This window comes from Triticum aestivum, chromosome 5A (genome assembly GCF_018294505.1).
Source record: "Triticum aestivum cultivar Chinese Spring chromosome 5A, IWGSC CS RefSeq v2.1, whole genome shotgun sequence".
NCBI classification, from domain to species: Eukaryota; Viridiplantae; Streptophyta; class Magnoliopsida; order Poales; family Poaceae; genus Triticum; species Triticum aestivum.
In genome coordinates this window covers 397,576,243-397,601,880 of record NC_057806.1, presented here as the reverse complement: position 1 = coordinate 397,601,880, position 25,638 = coordinate 397,576,243, and positions in this window count along the sequence as shown.

The window sequence follows — 25,638 nt, the reverse complement described above, 5'->3', positions numbered from 1 at the left end:
TCCTCCTCTCCCGCGGTGCTTGGCGAAGCCCTGCAGGATTGCCACGCTCCTCCTTCACCACCACGTCGTCGTGCTGCTGCTGGATGGAGTCTTCTCCAACCTCTCCTTCTCCCCTTGCTGGATCAAGGCGTAGGAGACGTCACCGGGCTGCACGTGTGTGGAACGCGGAGTCGCCGTGGTTCGGCGCTTAGATCAGAATCAACCACGATTTGAATCACTACGAGTACGACTCCTTCATCCGCGTTCTTGCAACGCTTCCGCATAGCGATCTACAAGGGTATGTCGATGCACTCCCCTTCCTCTCTTTGCTAGATTACTCCATAGATTGATCTTGGTGATGCGTAGAAAATTTTAAATTTCTGCTATGATCCCCAACAGTGGCATCATGAGCTAGGTCCATGCGTAGTTTCTATGCACGAGTAGAACACAAAGCAGTTGTGGGCGTCGATATTGTCAATTTACTTGCCGTTACTAGTCTTATCTTGATTCGGCGGCATCGTGGGATGAAATGGCCCGGACCGACCTTACACGTACTCTTACGTGAGACTGGTTCCACCGACTGACATGCACTAGTTGCATAAGGTGGCTAGCGGGTGTCTGTCTCTCCCACTTTAGTCGGATCGGATTCGATGAAAAGGGTCCTTATGAAGGGTAAATAGAAATTGGCATATCACGTTGTGGTTTTCGCATAGGTAAGAAACGTTCTTGCTAGAAACCTATAGCAGCCACGTAAAAACTTGCAACAACAATTAGAGGACGTCTAACTTGTTTTTGCAGCATATGCCTTGTGATGTGATATGGCCTGATGAATGATATATGTGATGTATGAGATTGATCATGTTCTTGTAATAGGAATCACGACTTGCATGTCGATGAGTATGACAACCGGCAGGAGCCATAGGAGTTGTTTTAATTTATTTATGACCTGTGTGTCAACATAAACGTCATGTAATTACTTTACTTTATTGCTAAAGTGTTGGCCATAGTAGTAGAAGTAATAGATGACGAGACGACTTCAAGAAGACACGATGATGGAGATCATGGTGTCATGCCGGTGACAACGATGATCATGGAGCCCCGAAGATGGAGATCAAAAGGAGCAAAATGATATTGGCCATATCATGTCACTATTTGATTGCATATGATGTTTATCATCTTTTACATCTTATTTGCTTAGAACGACGGTAGCTTAAATAAGATGATCACTCACTAAAATTTCAAGAAAAGTGTTCCCCCTAACTGTGCACCGTTGCGAAGGTTCGTTGTTTCGAAGCACCACGTGATGATCGGGTGTGATAGATTCTAACGTTCGAATACAACGGGTGTAAGCCAGATTTACACACGCAATACACTTAGGTTGACTTGACGAGCCTAGCATGTACAGACATGGCCTCGGAACACGGAAGACCGAAAGGTCGAGCATGAGTCGTATAGAAGATACGATCAACATGAAGATGTTCACCGATGTTGACTAGTCCGTCTCACATGATGATCGGACACGGCCTAGTTGACTCGGATCATGTTTCACTTAGATGACTAGAGGGATGTCTATCTGAGTGGGAGTTCATTGAATAATTTGATTAGATGAACTTAATTATCATGAACATAGTCTAAATTGTCTTTGCAAATATGTTGTAGATAAATAGCTCACGTTGTAGCTCCCTGTTTCAATACGTTCCTAGAGAAAGATTAAGTTGAAAGATATTGTAAGCAATGATGCGAACTAGGTCCGTAGTCCGAGGAGTGTCCTCACTGCTGCACAGAAGGCTTACGTCTTTGATGCACCGCTCGATGTGCAAATCCCTACAACATCGTCTGTGGATGTTGTGAACACCTGACAGACACGTCTTGATGACTACTTGATAGTTTAGTGCACAATATTTTACGGCTTAGAATCGGGATTCCAATGACGTTTTGAACGCCATAGAACATATGAGATGTTCCAAGAGCTGAAATTGGGATTTCAGGCTCATGGCCGTGTTGAGAGGTATGAGACCTCTCACAAGTTCTTTTGCCAACAAGATGGAGGAGAATAGCTCAGCTAGCGAGCATGTGCTCAGAATGTCTGGGTGCTACAATCACTTAAATCAGGTGGGAGTTAAACTTCCAGATAAGATAGTGATTGATAGAGTTCTCTAGCCACTATCACTATGTTGGGGAACGTAGCAGAAATTCAAAATTTTCTACGCATCACCAAGATCAATCTATGGAGTAATCTGGCAACGAGGGGAAGGAGAGTGCATCTACATACCCTTGTAGATCGCTAAGCGGAAGCGTTCAAGTGAACGGGGTTGATGGAGTCGTACTCGTCGTGATCCAAATCACCGATGATCCTAGTGCTGAACGGACGGCACCTTCGTGTTCAACACACGTACAGCCCGGTGACGTCTCCTACGCCTTGATCCAGCAAGGGGAGAAGGAGAAGTTGGGGAAGACTCCATCCAGCAGCAGCACGATGGCATGGTGGTGGTGGATGAGCGCGGAACTCCAGCAGGGCTTCGCCAAGCACTACGAGAGACGAGGAGGGAGAGGGGCAGGGCTGCGCCAACAGGGAGAGCAAATCACATGTGTTGGGCAGCCCCAAACCTCAAGTATATATAGGGGAAGGGGAGGGGCTGCGCCCCCACCTAGGGTTCCCTCCCTAGGGGTGGCGGCAGCCCCCAGATCCCATCTGGGAGGCGGCCAAGGGGGAGAGAGAGGGGGGCGCACCTAGGGTGGGCCTTAGGGCCCATCTGCGCCTAGGGTTTGCCCCCTCTCCTCTTGAGGACGCCTTGGGCCTTGGTGGGAGGCGCCCCAGCCCACATAGGGGCTGGTCCCTTCCCACTATTGGCCCATGTAGGCTTCCGGGGCTGGTGGCCCCACCTGGTGGACCCCCGGACCCCTCCGGTGGTCCCGGTACACTACCGGTGATGCCCGGAACACTTCCGGTGGCCAAAACCATACTTCCTATATATCAATCTTTACCTCCGGAACTCCTCGTGACGTCCGGGATCTCATCCGGGACTCCGAACAACATTCGGTAACCACGTACATACTTTCCCTATAACCCTAGAGTCATCGAACCTTAAGTGTGTAGACCCTACGTGTTCAGAAAACATGCAGACATGACCGAGACACCTCTCCGGTCAATAACCAACAGCAGGATCTGGATACCCATGTTGGCTCCCACATGCTCCACGATGATCTCATCAGATGAACCACGATGTCAAGGACTTAATCGATCCCGTATACAATTCCCTTTGTCTAGCGGTGCGATACTTGCCCGAGATTCGATCGTCGGTATCCCGATACCTTGTTCAATATCGTTACCAGCAAGTCTCTTTACTCGTTCCGTAACACATCATCCCGTGATCAACTCCTTGATCACATTGTGCACATTATGATGATGTCCTACCGAGTGGGCCCAGAGATACCTCTTTGTTTACACGGAGTGACAAATCCCAGTCTGGATTCGTGCCAACCCAACAGACACTTTCGGAGATACCTGTAGTGTACCTTTATAGCCACCCAGTTACATTGTGATGTTTGGCACACCCAAAGCACTCCTACGGTATCCGGGAGTTGCACAATCTCATGGTCTAAGGAAATGATACTTGACATTAGAAAAGCTTCAGCATATGAACTACATGATCTTGTGCTAGGCTTAGGATTGGGTCTTGTCCATCACATCATTCTCCTAATGATGTGATCCCGTTATCAACGACATCCAATGTCCATGGTCAGGAAACCGTAACCATCTATTGATCAACGAGCTAGTCAACTAGAGGCTTACTAGGGACATGGTGTTGTCTATGTATCCACACATGTATCTGAGTTTCCTATCAATACAATTCCAGCATGGATAATAAACGATTATCATGAACAAGGAAATATAATAATAAACAATTTATTATTGCCTCTAGGGCATATTTCCAACACACTAAGCTACTAGATCTTCGTGATGAACTATGACATGCAAGGGATGGAGTTGATCCCGGAGCTGTTCGCGGTACTTAAGACCGCAAAAGGTAGAAATCAAGAAGGAGCATCAAGTGTTGATGGTTTAACAAGACCATTGGTTTCAAGAAGGGCAAGGGCTAGAAGGGAAACTTCATGGATGGCAAACCAGTTGCCGCTCCAGTGAAGGAACCCAAGGTTGAACCCAAACCCGAGACTAAGTGCTTCTATTGTAAGGGGAACGGTCACTGGTAGCGGAATTACCCCAAATGCATGGTAGATAAGAAGGCTGGCAACTTCAACACAATTTATACGTGTTATTAATGTGTACCTCACTAGTACTCCTGGTAGCACCTGGGTATTGGATACCGGTTCAGTTGCTATTATTGGTGACTTGAAGCAAAAGCTATGGACTAAACAGAGACTGGCTAAGGGTGAGGTGACGATGTGTGTTGGAAGTGTTTCCAAAGTTGATGAGATCACCATCGCACGCTCCATCTGCCTTCGGGATTAGTATTGAACCTAGATAAATGTTATCATGTGTCTACGTTGAGCATGAATATGATTAGATCATGTTCATTGCAATACGGTTATTCATTTAAGTTAGAGAATAATGGTTATTCTGTTTACATGAATAATATCTTTCATGGTCATGCACCCTATGTGAATGGTTCATTGAATCTCGGTCGTGGTAATACACATGTTCACGCCAAAAGATGTAGAGTTAATAATGATAGTACCACTTTCTTGTGGCACTGCTGCTTAGGTCATATTGGCGTAAGATGCATGAAGAAACTCCATGTCGATGGATGTTTGGAGTCACTTGATTTTGAATCGCTTGACACATGCGAGCCATGCCTCATGGGCAGGATGACTAAGACCCCGTTTTCAGGTACAATGAAACGGGCAAGTGACTTGTTGGAAATCATACATGCTGATGTGTGTGATCCAATGAGAATTGAAGCGTGCGGTGGATATCGCTATTTTCTCATCTTCACTGACGATTTGAGTAGATATAGGTATATTTACTTAATGAAGCACAAGTCTGAAGCGTTTGAAAAGTTCAAGCGATTTCAGAGTGAAGTTAAGAATCATCATAACAATAAGATCATGTTCCTACGATCTGATCAAAAGGGGATTTTCTGAGTTATGAGTTTGGCAATCACTTAAGACATTGTGGAATTGTTTCACAGTTGAAGCCACCTGGAACACCACAAGGTAATGGTGTGTCCGGACGTCGTAATCGAACCCTATGAGATATGGTGCGATCTATGATGTCTCTTACCAATCTACCATTTTCATTTTGAGGTTATGCGTTAAAGACAGCTGCATTCACTTTAGATAGGACACCATCTAAGTCCGTTGAGACGACTTCATATGAACATTGGTTTGGCAAGAAACCAAAGTTGTCGTTTCTTAATGTTTGGGGATGCGATGCTTAGGGCTTCAGCCGGAGAAGCTCGAACCCAAAGCGGACAAACACATCTTCATAGGATACCCAAGGGTGACAGTTGGGTATACCTTCTATCTCAGATCCGAGGGAAAATTGTTTGTCGCTAAGAACGGGTCCTTTCTTGAGAAGGAGTTTCTTTCGAAAGAATTGAGTGGGAGGAAGATAGAACTTGATGAGGTTGCCGAACCTTTACTTCAACCGGAGAGTGATGCAACACAGAAAGATGTTTTCTGTGGAGCCTACGTCTGTTGAATAGGAAGTTAATGATAGTGATCATGAAGCTTCAGATCAAGTTGCTATCGAACTTCGTAGGTCGACAAGGATGTGTGCTACTCCTGAGTGGTGCAGTGATCCTGTCTTAGATATCATGTTGTTAGACAACAATGAACCTATGAGCTATGGAGAAGCGATGGTGGGCCCGTATTCCGACAAATGGTTAGAAGCCATGAAATCCGAGATAGGATCCGTGTATCAGAACAAAGTATGGACTTTGGTGGACTTGCCCGATGATCGGCAAGCCATTGAGATAGATGGATCTTTAAGAAGAAGACGGACGTGGGCGGTAATGTTACCGTCTATGAAGCTCGACTTGTGGGAAAGAGTCTTTTCACAAGTTCAAGGAGTTGACTACGATGAGAATTTCTCACCCATAGCGATGCTTAAGTCCGTCGGAATCATGTTAGCATTAGCTGTATTTTTCAATTATGAAATCTTACAGATGGATGTCAAAACAAGTTTCTTACCAGTTTTCGTAAGAAAAGTTGTATGTGATACAATAAAAGGTTTTGTCGATCCTAAGGATGCTAAAAGGTATGCTGGCTCCAGCAATCCTTCTATGGACTAGAGCAAGCATCTCGGAATCGGAATATATGTTTTGATGGAGTGATCAAAGCTTTTAGGTTTATACAATGTTTGATCAAAACTTGTATTTACAAGAAAGTGAGTGGGAGCACTACAACATTTCTGATAAGTATATGTGGATTGGAAATAATGTAGAATTTCTGGAAAGCATAAACGGTTGTTTGAAGAGTGATTTTCAAAGGAAGACCTGGATAAAGCTGCTTACATATTGGGCATCAAGATCTATAGAGATAGATCAAAACGCCTGATGATACTTTCAAAGAACGCACACCTTGACATGTTTTTGAAGGAGTTCAAAATAGATCAGTCAAAGAAGGGGTTCTTACCTGAGTTGTAAGGTGTGAAGTTGAGTAAGACTCAAAGATTGACCACAGCAGAAGAAAGAGGAAGGACAAAGGTCATCCCCTATGCTTTTGTCATAGGCTCTAAACGGTATGCCATGCTGAGTACCGCACCGGATGTGTGCCTTGCCACATGTCTGGCAAGAGGGTACAAAGGTAATCTAGGAGTGGATCACCAGATAGCAGTCAAAATTATCCTTAGAGGAATAAGGAAATGTTTCTCGATTATGGAGGTGATAAAGAGTTCGACGTAAAGAGTTATGTCGATGCAAGCTTAACACCTATCCGGATAGCTCTGAGTAGAGATACCGGATACGTATAATGGAGCAACAATTTGGAATAGCTCCAAGTGGAACGTGGTAGCAGCATCTACGATATGACATAAAGTTTTGCGAAATACATAGGGATCTAAATATGGCAAGACCCGTTGACTACAACCTCTCTCACAAGCATAACATGATCAAACCCAGAACTCATTGAGTGTTAATCACATAGTGATGTGAACTAGATTATTGAGTCTAGTAAACTCTTTGGATGTTGGTCACATGGCGATGTGACCTGTGAGTGTTAATCACATGGCGATGTGAACTAGATTATTGACTCTAGTGCAAGTGGGAGACTGTTGGAAATATGCCCTAGAGGCAATAATAAATTAGTTATTATTATATTATATTTCATTGTTCATGATAATCGTTTATTATCCATGCTAGAATTGTATTGATAGGAAACTCAGATACATGTGTGGATACATAGACAACACCATGTCCCTAGTAAGCCTCTAGTTGACTAGCTCGTTGATCAATAGATGGTTACGGTTTCCTGACCATGGACATTGGATGTCGTTGATAACGGGATCACATCATTAGGAGAATGATGTGATGGACAAGACCCAATCCTAAGCCTAGCACAAAGATCGTGTAGTTCGTATGCTAAAGCTTTTCTAATGTCAAGTATCATTTCCTTAGACCATGAGATTGTGCAACTCCCGGATACCCTAGGAGTGCTTTGGGTGTACCAAACGTCACAACGTAACTGGGTGGCTATAAAGGTTCACTACAGGTATCTCCGAAAGTGTCTGTTGGGTTGGCACGAATCGAGACTGGGATTTGTCACTCCGTGTAAACGGAGAGGTATCTCTGGGCCCACTCGGTAGGACATCATCATAATGTGCACAATGTGATCAAGGAGTTGATCACGGGATGATGTGTTACGGAACGAGTAAAGAGACTTGCCGGTAACGAGATTGAACAAGGTATCGGGATACCGACGATCGAATCTCGGGCAAGTATCGTACCGATGGACAAAGGGAATTGTATACGGGATTGATTGAATCCTTGACATCGTGGTTCATCCGATGAGATCATCGTGGAGCATGTGGGAGCCAACATGGGTATCCAGATCCCGCTGTTGGTTATTGACCGGAGAGTTGTCTCGGCCATGTCTGCATGACTCCCGAGCCCGTAGGGTCTACACACTTAAGGTTCGATGATGCTAGGGTTATAGGGAATAGATATACGTGGTTACCAAATGTTGTTCGGAGTCACGGATGAGATCCCGGACGTCACGAGGAGTTCCGGAATGGTCCGGAGGTAAAGATTTATATATGGGAAGTCATCATACGGTCACCGGAATAATTCGGGGGTTACCGGTATTGTACCGGGACCACTGGAGGGGTTCCGGGGGGTCCACCGGGAGGGTCCACCTGCCCCGGAGGGCCCTATGGGCTGTGTGTGGAGAGGGACCAGCCCCTTAGTGGGCTGGGCGCCTTCCCCCCTAGGGCCCATGCGCCTAGGGTTTGGGGGAACCATAAAGGGGGGGCGCCCCCTTGCCTTGGGGGGCAAGGCAACCCCCCTGGCCGCCGCCCCCTCCTCAGATTGGATCTGAGGGGGCCGGCCCCCTCTCCCTTGCCCCTATATATATGTGGGGCGTGGGAGGGCAGTCGCACCCTAGTTTTGGCGCAGCCCTCCCCCTCTCCCAAGTCCTCCTCCTCTCCCGCGGTGCTTGGCGAAGCCCTGCAGGATTGCCACGCTCCTCCTTCACCACCACGTCATCGTGCTGCTGCTGGATGGAGTCTTCCCCAACCTCTCCTTCTCCCCTTGCTGTATCAAGGCATAGGAGATGTCACCGGGCCGCACGTGTGTTGAACGCAGAGGCGCCGTGGTTCGGCGCTTAGATCGGAATCAACCGCGATCTGAATCGCTACGAGTACGACTCCTTCATCCGCGTTCTTGCAACGCTTCCGCATAGCGATCTACAAGGGTATGTAGATGCACTCCCCTTCCTCTCGTTGCTAGATTACTCCATAGATTGATCTTGGTGATGCGTAGAAAATTTTAAATTTCTGCTACGATCCCCAACAGGTGCTACTTACGATTATTTATGTAAACAAGAACAAAAGAGTTCGTAAAAGTTTTTCTTTATCACTTTCAGTTTGTCAACTGAATTGCTTGAGGACAAGCAAATGTTTAAGATTTGGGGAGTTGATACGTCTTCGTCGTAACTACTTTTCTTAATGCTTTTGCTCTTGTTTTGGACTCTAACTCGCATGATTTGAATGAAACTAACTCGGACCAGCGCTATTTCCAGTAGAACTACCATGGTGTTGTTTTTGTGCAGAAATAAAAGTTCTCGGATTCGGACGTAACTCTTTGGAGGATTATTTTAGAATAAATAAAAAAATACTAGAACCAAGAACCACCGGAGGGGGGGCCCTGGCTGACCACAAGACACCAGGGCACGCCACCCCCTCCAGGCGCGCCCTGGTGGGTTGTGGGGCCCTCGGGGCTCCACAGACCCTAATTCCAGCACTATAAATTCCTATTTTCAGAGAAAAATAGGGGAGGAAGCTTCATTGCTTTTCACGATACGAAGCCGCCGCCACCTCCTGCGCTTCTATTGGGAGGCCAGATCTGGAGCCCGTTCGGGGCTCCGGAGAGGGGAATCTTTGGTCTTCGTCAACCAACCCTCCTTCATCACCATTTCCATGATGCTCCCCACCGGGAGTGAGTAATTCCTTCATAGGCTCGCTGGTCGGTGAGGAGTTGGATGAGATTCATCATGTAATCGAGTTAGTTTTGTTAGGGCTTGATCCCTAGTATCCACTCTGTTCTGAGATTGATGTTTTTATGACTTTGCTATGCTTAATGCTTGTCACTAGGGCTCGAGTGCCATGATTTCAGATCTGAACTGTTTATGTTTTCACCATTATACCTTTGTTCTAGAACCGATCTTGCAAGTTATATCCACCTGCTACGTGTTATGATCTGTAAACCCAAGGGTGACAGTAATTGTGATACTTTTCGGTGATGATCATAGTTTGAGGAGTTCATGTATTCACTATGTGTTAATGCTTTGTCCGGTTCTCTATTAAAAGGAGGCCTTAATATCCCTTAGTTTCCTTATGGACCCCGCTGCCACAGGAGGGTAGGACAAAAGATGTCATGCAAGTTCTTTTCCATAAGCACGTATGACTATTTACAGAATACATGCCTACATTATATTTATGAACTGGAGCTAGTTCTGTGTCGCCCTAGGTTATGACTATTATATGATGAATATCATCCAACGAATGCACCGATACAATGCCTATGAGTTTTCCACATTTTATTCTTGCTAAGTTACTATCGCTATTGCTACCGTTACAACTGCTACCAAGCTGTTACTGCTATTATTACCACTGCTATCAAACTATCACACTATTGTGCTATCAATCACTTTGCTGCATATATTAAATCTCCATGTGTGGTTGAATTAACAACTCTACTGCTAATACTTACAAATATTCTTTGGCTCCCCTTGTGTTGAATCTATAAATTTGGGTTGAATGCTCTACCCTCGAAAACTGTTGCGATCCCCTGTACTTGTGGGTTATCAGTATAATGCAAAAAATGAATGGGTTTGCATTAGTACCTAAAGTAGTGATTTGCTTTGGTATACTAACGGATCTCACGAGGTTTTGTTGAGTTGATTGAAGTTTTCAAGTTTTGGGTGAGATCACAATGGATGAAGGAATAAGGAGTGGCAGGAGTCTAAGATTGGGGATGCCCAAGGCACCCCAAGGTAATATTCAAGGAATCCCAAGCAACTAAGCTTGGGGATGCCCCGGAAGGCATCCCCTCTTTCTTCTACCAACAAACGGTAATTTTACTTGGAGCTATATTTTTCTTCGTCACATGATATGAGTTTTGCTTGGAGCATCATGTATTATATGAGTCTTTGCTTTGCTTGCTTTTTAGTTTGTCACAATCATCTTTGTTGGACACACCTTTTTGAGAGGGACACACATTTGTTCGTGATTTGTTAGAATACTCTATGTGCATCACTTATATCTTTTGAGCTAAGTAGTTGCTCTAGTGCTTCGCTTATATCTTTTTTTAGCACGGCGATGATTATATTTTAAAAGAAATAGATGAACCCTCATGCTTCACTTATATCTTTTTAAGAGTTGATAATAGTAATGGTAATTTGCACAAGACATGAATTTGGTTCCAAAGTCATGAATATTCAAGAAGGATATAATAAAAACTTTCATATAGATCATTGGATGTGATAAGTTCGATTCCTTGCAATAGTTTTGTGATATGGAGATGATAATATGTTAGTTATGCTGGTGAGTAATTGTGCTTTAATAAGAATATTGGTGTTAAGGTTTGTGATTCCCTATGCATGCACATAAAGTTAATAGTTATGCAACGAAGTTACATCCTACTTATAGTGCATTATTCAATGTTAGTTATGTTCAATGCATGTTTATGACCGTTTTCATTTTTTGGTTGGTCGCTTTTCAATCTATTTGCTAGCCTCCACTTGTACTAAGTGGGAATACTGCTTTTGCATCCAATTCTTTAAACCTAAAACTTGTGCCAAATGAGTCCACCATACCTACCCCTAAACCCTAAACTCTAAACCCTAAACCCTAAACCCTCATCTTCGACAAGTCCATGCTCATGATCGCAAGGGCCACCTCCTTCGCTTTGGTGGCGGGATTGGTGGCCTCGATGTCGAGCTGCCTCTGCCTGGCCTTGACGTTGTCGGCCTCGATGTCGAGCTGCCTTTGCCGGGCCGCCTCCTCCATGTCGAGCTGCCTTTGCCGGGCCACCCCCTCCATATCGAGCTGCCTTTTCCGGGCCGCCTCCTCCATGTCGATCTTCCTCCTCTTGGCCGCCTCCTCCATCTCAAGCTTCTTTCTTTGAAGGTCTAGGTATTGCTTCATTTCCTCGTCCTTGCTTTGCCGCTTCTTCTCGTCCCTCACATCCTTTTGGGACATCATGCCATGCAAAGTGTCATGTAATGCCATGGATGAGGCATCATGTATGTCATCAACCTTGGAGTTGGTCTTTTCCCCGGCCTCTTCAACGCCTCGCCATCTCCACCTCCGGCGAACTTGGTCGTCTTCAGTCCTCTCTTCCTTTGTAGTTCATGGTTGGTCCTTGAACTTAGGGCAATTGTTGATGATCGTCCAACAATGCGTAAGAGTGAATGGCATGTCATTGTGCCGGGCCTTGAATGCCTCCAAAGATGGAAATGCCTACACCACATGATCAACAACAAGTGAGCATGCAAGCCAAAGTCTCATGGCCGTAGCAAGGAAAGGGCTAATAAGAGGAGAGCATACCATGTCTGTTGGGTTTCGTAGTAATTTCAAAAAATTTCCTACGCGCACACAGGATCATGTGATGCATAGCAACGAGAGGAGAGTGTTGTCTACGTACCCAACGCAGACCGACTGCGGAAGCGATGACACGACGTAGAGGAAGTAGTCGTACGTCTTCACGATCCAACCGATCAAGCACCGAAACTACGGCACCTCCGAGTTCGAGCACACGTTCAGCTCGATGACGATCCCCGGACTCCGATCCAGCAAAGTGTCGGGGAAGAGTTTTGTCAGCACGACGGCGTGGTGACGATCTTGATGAACTACAGCAGCAGGGCTTCGCCTAAACTCCGCTACAGTATTATCGAGGAATATGGTGGCAGGGGGCACCGCACATGGCTAAGGAATCGATCACGTGGATCAACTTGTGTCAACTTGTGTGTTTAGAGGTGTCCCTGCCTCCGTATATAAAGGAGTAGAGGGGGGGAGGCTGGCCGGCCATAGAGGGAGGCGCAGGAGAGTCCTACTCCCTCTGGGAGTAGGATTCCTCCCCCCAATCCTAGTCCAACTAGGATTCCTCGGAGGGGAAGGGAGAGAGGGGGGCCGGCCACCTTCTCCTAGTCCTAATAGGACTAGGGGAGGGGGAAGAGGCGCAGCCACCTTGGGCTGCCCCTTTCTCCTTTCCACTAAGGCCCATGAAGGCCCATATGGCTCCCGGGGGGTTCGGGTAACCTCCCGGTAACCCGGTAAAATCCCGATTTCACCCGGAACACTTCCGATGTCCAAACATAGACTTCCAATATATCAATCTTTATGTCTCGACCATTTCGAGACTCCTCGTCATGTCCGTGATCACATCCGGGACTCCGAACAACCTTCGGTACATCAAAATGCATAAACTCATAATATAACTGTCATCGTAACCTTAAGCGTGCGGACCCTACGGGTTCGAGAACAATGTAGACATGACCAAGACACGTCTCTGGTCAATAACCAATAGCGGGACCTGGATGCCCATATTGGCTCCTACATATTCTACGAAGATCTTTATCGGTCAGACCGCATAACAACATACGTTGTTCCCTTTGTCATCGGTATGTTACTTGCCCGAGATTCGATCGTCGGTATCCAATACCTAGTTCAATCTCGTTACCGGCAAGTCTCTTTACTCGTTCCGTAATACATCATCTCACAACTAACATATTAGTTGCAATGCTTGCAAGGCTTATGTGATGTGTATTACCGAGAGGGCCCAGAGATACCTCTCCGACAATCGGAGTGACAAATCCTAATCTCGAAATACGCCAACCCAACATCGACCATTGGAGACACCTGTAGTACTCCTTTATAATCACCCAGTTACGTTGTGACGTTTGGTAGTACCCAAAGTGTTCCTCCGGTAAACGGGAGTTGCATAATCTCATAGTCATAGGAACATGTATAAGTCATGAAGAAAGCAATAGCAACATACTAAACGATCGGGTGCTAAGCTAATGGAATGGGTCATGTCAATCAGATCATTCTACTAATGATGTGACCTCGTTAATCAAATAACAACTCATTGTTCATGGTTAGGAAACATAACCATCTTTGATTAACGAGCTAGTCAAGTAGAGGCATACTAGTGACACTCTGTTTGTCTATGTATTCACACATGTATTATGTTTCCGGTAAATACAATTCTAGCATGAATAATAAACATTTATCATGATTATAAGGAAATAAATAATAACTTTATTATTGCCTCTAGGGCATATTTCCTTCAGTCTCCCACTTGCACTAGAGTCAATAATCTAGTTCACATCGTCATGTGATTTAACACCAATATTCATATCTGTATATGATTAACACCCATAGTTCACATCATCATGTGACCAACACCCAAAGGGTTTACTGGAGTCAATAATCTAGTTCACATCGCTATGTGATTAACATCCAAAGAGTACTAAGGTGTGATCATGTTTTGCTCGTGAGAGAATCTTAGTCAACGGGTCTGCCACATTCAGATCCTCATGTATTTTGCAAATTTCTATGTCAACAATGCTCTGCATGGAGCTACTCTAGCTAATTGCTCCCACTTTCAATATGTATCCAGGTTGAGACTTAGTGTCATCTGGATCAGTGTAAAAGTTTGCACTGATGTAACTTTTACAACAAACTCTTTTATCACCTCCATAATCGAGAAACATCTCCTTAGTCCTTACTAAGGATATTCTTGACCAATGTCCAGTGATCTACTCCTAGATCACTATTGTACTCTCTTGCCAAATTCAGAGCAAGGTATACAATAGGTCTGGTACATAGCATAGCATACTTTATAGAACCTATGACTGAGGCACAGGGAATGACTTTTCATTCTCTTTCTTTTTTCTGCTGTGGTCGGGATTTGAGTCTTACTCAATTTCATACTTTTGCAACACAGGCAAGAACTCTTTCTTTGACTGTTCCATTTTGAACTATTTCAAAATCTTGCCAAGGTATGTTCTCATTGAAAATCTTATCAAGCGTCTTGATCTATCTCAATAGATCTTGATGCTCAATATGTAAGCAGCTTCACCAAGGTCTTTCTTTGAAAAACTTTTATTCAAGTATCCTTTCATGCTTTGCAGAATAATTCTACATTATTTCTGATCAACAATATGTCATTCACATATACTTATCAGAAATGTTGTAGTGCTCCCACTCACTTTCTTGTAAATACAGGCTTCTCAAAAAGTCTGTATAAAACCATATGCTTTGATCAACTCATCAAAGCGTATATTCCAACTCCGAGAGGCTTGCACCAGTCCATAGATGGATCGTTGGAGCTTGCACATTTTGTTAGTACCTTTAGGACTGACAAAACCTTCTGGTTGCATCTTATACAACTCTTCTTTAATAAATCCATTAAGGAATGCAGTTTTGTTTATCCATTTGCCAGATTTCATAAAATGCGGCAATTGCTAACATGATTCGGACAGACTAAAGCATAGATACGAGTGAGAAAAACTCATCGTAGTCAACACCTTGAACTTGTCGAAAACCTTTTTTGCGACAATTCTAGCTTTGTAGATAGTAACACTACTATCAGCGTCCGTCTTCCTCTTGAAGATCCATTTATTCTCAATTGCTTGCTGATCATCGGGCAAGTCAACCAAAGTCCAAACTTTGTTCTCATACATGGATCATATCTCAGATTTCATGGCCTCAAACCATTTCGCGGAATCTGGGCTCATCATTGCTTCCTCATAGTTCGTAGGTTCATCGTGATCTAGTAGCATGACTTCCAGAACAGGATTTCCGTACCACTCTGGCGCGGATCTTACTCTGGTTGATCTACGTGGTTCAGTAGTATCTTGATCTGAAGTTTCATGACCATTATCATTGGCTTCCTCACTAACCGGTGTAGGTGTCACTGAAACAGTTTTCTGTGATGAACTACTCTCCAGTAAGGGAGCAGGTACAGTTACCTCGTCAAGTTCTACTTTCCTCCCACTCACTTCTTTCGAGAGAAACTCCTTCTCCAGAAAGTTTCCGAATTTAGCAACAAAAGTCTTGCCTTCGGATCTGTGATAGAAGGTGTATCCAATAGTTTCCTTTGGATATCCTATGAAGACGCACTTCTCCGATTTGAGTTTGAGCTTATCAGGATGAAACTTTTCATATAAGCATCGCAACCCCAAATTTAAGAAACGACAGCTTAGGTTTCTTGCCAAACCATAGTTTACATGGTGTCGTCTCAACGGATTTAGATGGTGCCCTATTTAACGTGAATGCAGCTGTCTCTAATGCATAACCCCAAAACGATAGTGGTAGATCGGTAAGACACATCATAGATCGCACCATATCTAATAAAGTACGGTTATGACGTTCGGACACACCATTACATTGTGGTGTTCTAGGTGGCATGAGTAGTGAAACTATTTCACATTGTTTTTAACTGAAGGCCAAACTCGTAACTCAAATACTCTTCTCTACGATCAGATCGTAGAAACTTTATTTTCTTGTTACAATGATTTTTCACTTCACTCTGAAATTCTTTGAACTTTTCAAATGTTTCAGACTTATGTTTCATTAAGTAGATATACTCATATCTGCTCAAATCATCTGTGAAGATCAGAAAATAATGATACCTGTCGCGAGCCTCAATATTCATCGGACCACATACATCAGTATGTATGTTTTTCAACAAATCTATTGCTCGCTCCATTGTTCCGAAGAACAGAGTCTTAGTCATCTTGCCCATGAGGCATGGTTCGCAAGCATCAACTGATTCATAATCAAGTGATTCAAAAAGCCCATCAGTATGGAGTTTCTTCATGCGCTTTACACCAATATAACCTAAACGGCAGTGCTACAAACAAGTTGCACTTATCATTATTAACTTTGCATCTTTTGGTTTCAATATTATGATTATGTGTATCACTATGATCGAGATCCAACGAACTATTTTCATTGGGTGTGTAACCATATAAGGTTTCATTCATGTAAACAGAACAACAATTTATTCTCTTACTTAAATGAATAACCGTATTACAATAAACATGATCAAATCATATTCATGCTCAACGCAAACACCAAATAACACTTATTTAGGTTCAACACTAATCCCGAAAGTATAGGGAGTGTGTGACGATGATCATATCAATCTTGGAACCACTTCCAACACACATCGTCACTTCACCCTTAACTAGTCTCTGTTTATTCTGCAACTCCCGTTTCGAGTTACTAATCTTAGCAACTGAACTAGTATCAAATACTGAGGGTTTGCGATAAACACTAGTAAAGTATACATCAATAACATGTATATCAAATATACTTATGTTCACTTTGCCATCCTTCTTATCCGCCAATCACTTGGGGTAGATCCGCTTCCAGTGACCAGTCCCTTTGCAGTAGAAACACTTAGTCTCAGGCTTAGGATCAGACTTGGGTTTCTTCACTTGAGCAGCAACTTGCTTGCTGTTCTTCTTGAAGTTCCCCTTCTTCCTTCTGCCCCTTTTCTTGAAACTAGTGGTCTTGTCTACCATCAACACTTTGATGTTTTTCTCGATTTCTACCTTCGTCAATTTCCGCATTACGAAGAGCTTGGGAATCGTTTCCGTTATCCCTTGCATGTCATAGTTCATCACGAAGTTCTACTAACTTGGTGATGGTGACTAGAGAACTCTGTCAATCACTATCTTATCTGGAAATTAACTCCCACTTGATTCAAGCGATTGAAGTACTCAGACAATCTGAGCACATGCTCACTAGTTGAGCGATTCTCCTCCATCTTTTAGCTATAGAACTTGTTGGAGACTTCATATCTCTCAACTCGGGTATTTGTTTGAAATATTAGCTTCAACTCCTGGAACATCTCATATGATCCATGACATTCAAAACGTCTTTGAAGTCCCGATTCTAAGCCGTTAAGCATGGTGCACTTAAACTATCAAGTAGTCATCATATTGAGCTAGCCAAACGTTCATAACGTCTGCATTTGCTCCTGCAATAGGTCCGTCACCTAGCGGTGCATTAAGGACATAATTCTTCTGTGCAGCAATGAGGATTTAACCTCAGATCACGGATCAAATCCGCAACATTGCTACTAACAATTTTCAACACAATTTTCTCTAGGAACATATCAAAATAAACACAGGGAAGCAACAACGCGAGCTATTGATCTACAACATGATTTGCAAAATACTACCAGGACTAAGTTCATGATAAATTTAAGTTCAATTTAATCATATTACTAAAGAACTCCCACTTAGATAGACATCCCTCTAATCCTCTAAGTGATCACGTGATCCAAATCAACTAAACCATGTCCGATCATCACGTGAGATGGAGTAGTTTCATCGGTGAACATCATTATGTTGATCATATCTACTATATGATTCACGCTCGACCTTTCGGTCTCCGTGTTCCGAGGCCATATCTGCATATGCTAGGCTCGTCAAGTTTAACCTGAGTATTCTGCGTGCGCAACTGTTTTGCACCCGTTGTATTTGAACGTAGAGCCTATCACACCCGATCATCACGTGGTGTCTCAGCACGAAGAACTTTCGCAACGGTGCATACTCAGGGAGAACACTTCTTGATAATTTAGTGAGAGATCATCTTATAATGCTACCGTCAATCAAAGCAAGATAAGATGCATAAAAAGATAAACATCACATGCAATCAATATAAGTGATATGATATGGTCATCATCATCTTGTGCTTGTGATCTCCATCTCCGAAGCACCGTCATGATCACCATCGTCACCGGCGCGACACCTTGATCTCCATCGTAGCATCGTTGTCGTCTCGCCAATCTTATGCTTCCACGACTATCACTACCGTTTAGTAATAAAGTAAAGCATTACATCGCGATTGCATTGCATACAATAAAGCGACAATCATATGGCTCCTGCCAGTTGCCGATAACTCGGTTACAAAACATGATCATCTCATACAATAAAATTCAGCATCATCCTTTGACCATATCACATCACAACATGCCCTGCAAAAACAAGTTAGACGTCCTCTACTTTGTTGTTGCTTGTTTTACGTGGCTGCTACGGGCTTAAGTAAGAACCAATCTCACCTACGCATCAAAACCACAACGATAGTTTGTCAAATAGACTCCGTTTTAACCTTCGCAAGGACCGGGCGTAGCCATACTTGGTTCAACTAAAGTTGGAGAGGCAGTCGCCCGCAAGCCATCTCTGTGCAAAGCACGTCGAGGGAACCGGTCTCGCGTAAGCGTACGCGTAAGGTTGGTCCGGGTCGTCTCGTCCAACAATACTGCCGAACCAAAGTATGACATGCTGGTAGGCAGTATGACTTGTATCGTCCACAACTTACTTGTGTTCTACTCGTGCATATAACATCAACATCAATAACCTAGGCTCGGATGCCACTGTTGGGTTTCGTAGTAATTTCAAAAAATTTCCTACGCGCACACAGGATCATGTGATGCATAGCAACGAGAGGAGAGTGTTGTCTACGTACCCAACGCAGACCGACTGCGGAAGCGATGACACGACGTAGAGGAAGTAGTCGTACGTCTTCACGATCCAACCGATCAAGCACCGAAACTATGGCACCTCCGAGTTCGAGCACACGTTCAGCTCGATGACGATCCCCGGACTCCGATCCAGCAAAGTGTCGGGGAAGAGTTTTGTCAGCACGACGGCGTGGTGACGATCTTGATGAACTACAGCAGCAGGGCTTCGCCTAAACTCCGCTACAGTATTATCGAGGAATATGGTGGCAGGGGGCACCGCACACGGCTAAGGAATCGATCACGTGGATCAACTTGTGTCAACTTGTGTGTTTAGAGGTGTCCCTGCCTCCGTATATAAAGGAGTAGAGGGGGGAGGCTGGCCGGCCATAGAGGGAGGCGCAGGAGAGTCCTACTCCCTCTGGGAGTAGGATTCCTCCCCCCAATCCTAGTCCAACTAGGATTCCTCGGAGGGGAAGGGAGAGAGGGGGGCCGGCCACCTTCTCCTAGTCCTAATAGGACTAGGGGAGGGGGAAGAGGCGCAGCCACCTTGGGCTGCCCCTTTCTCGTTTCCACTAAGGCCCATGAAGGCCCATATGGCTCCCGGGGGGTTCGGGTAACCTCCCGGTAACCCGGTAAAATCCCGATTTCACCCGGAACACTTCCGATGTCCAAACATAGACTTCCAATATATCAATCTTTATGTCTCGACCATTTCGAGACTCCTCGTCATGTCCGTGATCACATCCGGGACTCCAAACAACCTTCGGTACATCAAAATGCATAAACTCATAATATAACTGTCATCGTAACCTTAAGCGTGCGGACCCTACGGGTTCGAGAACAATGTAGACATGACCGAGACACGTCTCTGGTCAATAACCAATAGCGGGACCTGGATGCCCATATTGGCTCCTACATATTCTACGAAGATCTTTATCGGTCAGACCGCATAACAACATACGTTGTTCCCTTTGTCATCGGTATGTTACTTGCCCGAGATTCGATCGTCGGTATCCAATACCTAGTTCAATCTCGTTACCGGCAAGTCTCTTTACTCGTTCCGTAATACATCATCTCACAACTAACATATTAGTTGCAATGCTTGCAAGGCTTATGTGATGTGTATTACCGAGAGGGCCCAGAGATACATCTCCGACAATCGGAGTGACAAATCCTAATCTCGAAATACGCCAACCCAACATCGACCATTGGAGACACCTGTAGTACTCCTTTATAATCACCCAGTTACGTTGTGACGTTTGGTAGTACCCAAAGTGTTCCTCCGGTAAACGGGAGTTGCATAATCTCATAGTCATAGGAACATGTATAAGTCATGAAGAAAGCAATAGCAACATACTAAACGATCGGGTGCTAAGCTAATGGAATGGGTCATGTCAATCAGATCATTCTACTAATGATGTGACCTCGTTAATCAAATAACAACTCATTGTTCATGGTTAGGAAACATAACCATCTTTGATTAACGAGCTAGTCAAGTAGAGGCATACTAGTGACACTCTGTTTGTCTATGTATTCACACATGTATTATGTTTCCGGTAAATACAATTCTAGCATGAATAATAAACATTTATCATGATTATAAGGAAATAAATAATAACTTTATTATTGCCTCTAGGGCATATTTCCTTCAATGTCCCCAACACCGAGACCACTCACGGGTCGTGCTTCAACGCTCTCAAATGCGGCGCAATACTTGTTGCACTCTTGTTGGATGAACAACCATCTCTTTTGAATCGAGCCGATGCCACGGTTGCTTGTAATTTGATAGGGGTCAAACATCTTCCTTTCGATTAGATGGCGACTCCCCCACCTCCACCCACCTCAGGCGATTCCCATGGCGATTCTAGGGTTTAACCCTACGATCTCCTCCCAACGCCCCCAATGGATGGCCTCCTCCACTGGGATTTCTCCCCCGGCCTCAAGGTGGAGGCACAGGTGGGTGCAAGGTTTGGATCTACGGTCCACTTCCTCCCCAACCCCGGCTCCAAGGAATTCTTCCTTGAAGTTTCCTTCTCCTCGGCTTCCTTTCCCCTCTCGGTGGATTCGGTGGGTTTGGCCCTTCAGTCATGTATTGGAGGTCTTGCGGCTGGTTTCAATGTTTCGCGACTGGGTGATCGACATTTTCGATTTTCAGTGGCCTCAAATCGTGTGGGGCATTTCATATTTGGGTTAAGAGACCGTATTTGGCCGGACTTTATCTGTCATTTTCATCTTCATCGATCTGGGAACTCACGTCCACGGCTCCCCTCATGGCACGCTGATTCTGAGCTAACTGGTTTGGCTTCCTCACCTGGTCCGGCGATTAAATCTAAATGGCTTTCTAACCAGAGTAAATTACCATTGGATCCTGCGTCATTGCCAGTACTGCAAAAATTGGGTTTCACTCCGCCGCCGACGGACTTGCATTCCGGCGAGCCTTCTGATCGGATCTCCTTTGGTAGTTTTTCGTCTCCGGTTTCTTCGGATTCTTTTCGGATTGGTTCCATACCTTTACCTATTGTTCCCGATATTCCTGGAAGGTTGCCATCTTTTCAGGGGGTAGGATATATTGTGGGCTTATGGGATTCTATTCCGGATGAGAAACTTTTTTCTGTTCTGGATTGCTGGCAGGCCGGATATGATAATGATAATGTTAAGCTTCTGGTGCAAATTTCGTCAGTCCCCACCAAGGAATACATTTACAAAAGGCTTTTGCATTGTTCTCTCTGTGATCGTCTTGGCCATGTTGATGATGTTTGCACTAGGGTTTTCTGTCAGCGCTGTGGAGATGACTCTGGCGCCTGCGCCTGCTTGACTACACGTACTGATGATCATAAGCATGTGCCATGCAAAGTGGGCCCGGACCCTTTGGGCTTTCCGTGTAATGCATGTTCTGCGGTTGACCACATGACTAGGCTTTGTCCGGGGCTTCGTCGCTGTTCTCTCTGCTTTCGACTGGGCCACAAGTCACGCAAGCTTACGACTTGTGCTTTTCTCCCTCGCTGGGCTTGGAAAATAAAAAATCTAACACAATCGGAGAGGATCTTGCCTCGGGCTGCTGCGGATGAACCTGCGGTTGGTAAATCTGTGGATGTTGGTATGGCCCGTGTTGTTAGGGATCCGCAAGGGGGTTGCATATGGAAACAGAAACAGATAATCCCGCACCACGCGGACGTGGCTAACCCCCATTGCTTGACGATACGCCTACCCGGTCAGGGTGTAGTCAATTCTGCCTGCCAAAAACCCCAATCGGGTGAAACGACGCTCTCCTCGAGTTCTACACCCACGCCCTCACCATCGACCGTGAGCAAGAATCCACCACCTCCTACTCCGGCGAAATCTCTCAAGCCGCCGCAGCTCTCGGCTCCATCTGCCATGGCGAACTTCCCCGTGAGCCCGTTTGCCTTCGCTCCGGATGGATCCACCTTCGATCGCGGGCCTGCTCACCGGGTCCAACGTCAAGTTATGGTGGTGGATGATCCGCCTCTAAATCACGATAGGTACGCCATTGTTTCCGTCCACCCTCCGGTCCCTGATCATCAGAAGGAGTTCTGGCTAGCTGAGGTCTGTCGCATTATCGTTGGAGATTTAGAGTATGAACTGCTAGATGATTTTGTTTACCCACTGGGGATCGGGTGTGTTGTGTTTGCGGATATGGAGAGTAGGGATGCTGCCATTAGAGAAGGACCACATGCTTTGACCGATGATTCCACTTTCTCCCTAGTTCCACATGATGAGAGTATCAATATGCGCATGCCTGCCTTTGAATATGAAGTTTGGGTCATGTTTCTCGCTTTTCCAATGGACTATCAAACTGAGCATTATGTCCATAAGGCTGTCTCACACTTTGGGAAGATGCTTGCCTGGCCCCGTCCGGGACAGAACAAGGCTAGAATCCTTGTTAAATGTCATATCAAGGATGTTGCTGAGGTGCCGCATAGTCTTGTGATTACCAGGGTTGGTTTACTGCCAGGTCTTGCTCGCTCGTGGTCGGTGCCTGTCTATGTTCTGAATGGTAGAAACACTATTCCAAACTTGGTTGGTAATGAAGATGTTCCCCCGCTTTTGAATGCATCTCCACATCCATATCAGCTTCCTTACTACACCCTCATGCAGCAAGCACGAATTGATGAGATGGCGGCTCAGGATGCTTTGAATGAGGCTGCCTGGAATGCCCTGGAACCTGCTCAGGATGTTCAGGAAAATGGGTGGGGCGTGTGGCCTGTGATCCCTCCACCTTACACTGGGTTCAGTTTCAGGACCTTCTTTCAGTATGATGGTCCGTCTCTCATGGATGGTGTGGTTCCGGAGCATAATGTGCAGGATAATCTATCTGACATTTGGTCATCTGATTCGGAGTTTCAGGCAGTGGAAGCTTTGGCTGATGGATTTGTGAATGGCAACCATGCAGCCAGGTTGGAGTTCGTCAGGGCTGGGGGAAGTTCTGTTTTTCTTCAGGTTCCAGTTGATCATGAGTTCTTGCTTTGGATTGGGGGTATGCTCAAGCGTATATATACACCAGCTATCACCCTTCAACATACTTCTCCTGTGATGTTAACCCTAAATGCTTTTCAGAGTATTCAGAATCATCTTAATGCTACTGGTGCAGCTTGGATTGAGTGTATGGTGCCTGAACCTGACATTTTCTCAAGGATCTTTGCTACTGCAATTCAGTGGGGGACAATTGCTGTTCCATCGTCTATGCTATCGCCTGAACCCAGGGCTCGGTTGATTGTTGCGACTTGGCATTTGCCTGAACACTCTCCTGGCCTCAAGGCGGTCACGCAACTCGTCCGGGCAGAGGTAGAATCTCTGATAGTGCCTTCATCAGACCAGCCGACTGCACTTCAGGTGCTTGCATCCTCTTCTGTGGCTACTCAACACCGCAATGTGTTAGTGCCTTTGGACACCACTACTGTCAGACGGAGCAATCGATCCAACAAGTATGACGGTTTCAAAATCAACCATGATACAGACACAAAGCGTTCCAAGTCACGGGTGAAACCACGTGAGATTCCTTTTGTCAATGTTGTTTCTTTGGCTGCTGCTCCTGTGCAGGTGCCCAATGCTGCCTGCCCCCCGCCAACTCCGATCGAGAATCTTCAACGGATGGGAAGCAATTGTGGAATTGCCCCTGAAGCCCTCTCCCGTGAGAAGCTACTGGATGACCAGCGCTCGTCGGGAGCGGATGAAGACTGAAGTCTTCCCTTCCGATGAATAAATCGTGGAATGTGCTCTCGTGGAACATCAGAGGCATAAACTCTGATGCAAAACTTTTGGCTATTAGGAATGCGATCGATACTAGCGGTTGTTCTGTGCTATGTATCCAGGAAACTAAACGTGAATCCTTCGATCTTGCCTTTATTAAGACTTTCTGCCCTAAGCGCTTCGATAAATTTGTTTTTGCGCCATCAGTGGGTGCCTCTGGTGGCATCATTGTCATTTGGAATAGTACTGTGTTTACGGGCACGTCTTGGTTTGTGGATTCTTTTGCCATTGGGATTTCTTTTGTGGCCACGCAGTCGAATGACTCGTGGAAGCTGGTTAATGTCTATGGCCCCTGCTCTGGTCAGCGTAGAGTGGATTTTACAAACTGGCTTTTTGATTTGAATATCCCTGACGATGAAAATTGGCTAATTCTTGGCGACTTCAACTTTATTCGATCCACGAATAACAGAAACAAACCTGGGGGTGATGCTGCGGACATGTTGTTATTTAACGAGCTCATCCGTGCACAATCACTCATGGAATTACCTGTGAAAGGCCGAGCATTTACCTGGAGTAATATGCAGGATGATCCTCTGCTCGAACAGTTGGATTGGTTCTTCTCATCCTCTTGTTGGACCACCTCCTATCCAAACACAATGGTCCTGCCTCTGGGAAAACCAGTGTCCGATCACATTCCGTGCGTGGTCACAATTGAATCAAGTGTCCCCCGATCCAAGCTTTTCCGGTTTGAGAATTTCTGGACTAATCATGATGGGTTCATGGAGGTTGTTGCTAGCTCATGGTCTAAAACATGTCACGCACCCAATGCCGCGGCGCGAATATGTAAAAAACTAAAAAACTTGAGATATAATCTCAAGCGATGGAGCAAGGGTGTCTCGAAACTCAAAGTTCTGATTCAAAACAGTAATGAGACTCTGGCCATCATGGACACCCTTGAGGACAAACGACCTTTATATGTCCAGGAGTCAAACTTCAGGGAGATATTGAAAACCCACTTACAGGCCCTGCTCAAATACCAGAATGAGTACTGGCGAAAGAGATGTACTATTAGGTATTTTCGCTTTGCTGACGAAAATACTAAGCTCTTTCAGTCATTGGCCACGGAGAGGTATAGGCACAATGCCATTGCCATGCTTAGAGTTGGGGAGGTCGAAATTCATGATCATGCTGGCAAAGAGGGGGTCCTGTTCAATACATACAAGGATCGTTTGGGTTCTTCTAAACCTACCAGCATGAAATTTGATCTCTCTAGGATCATCCGCAGGATTGA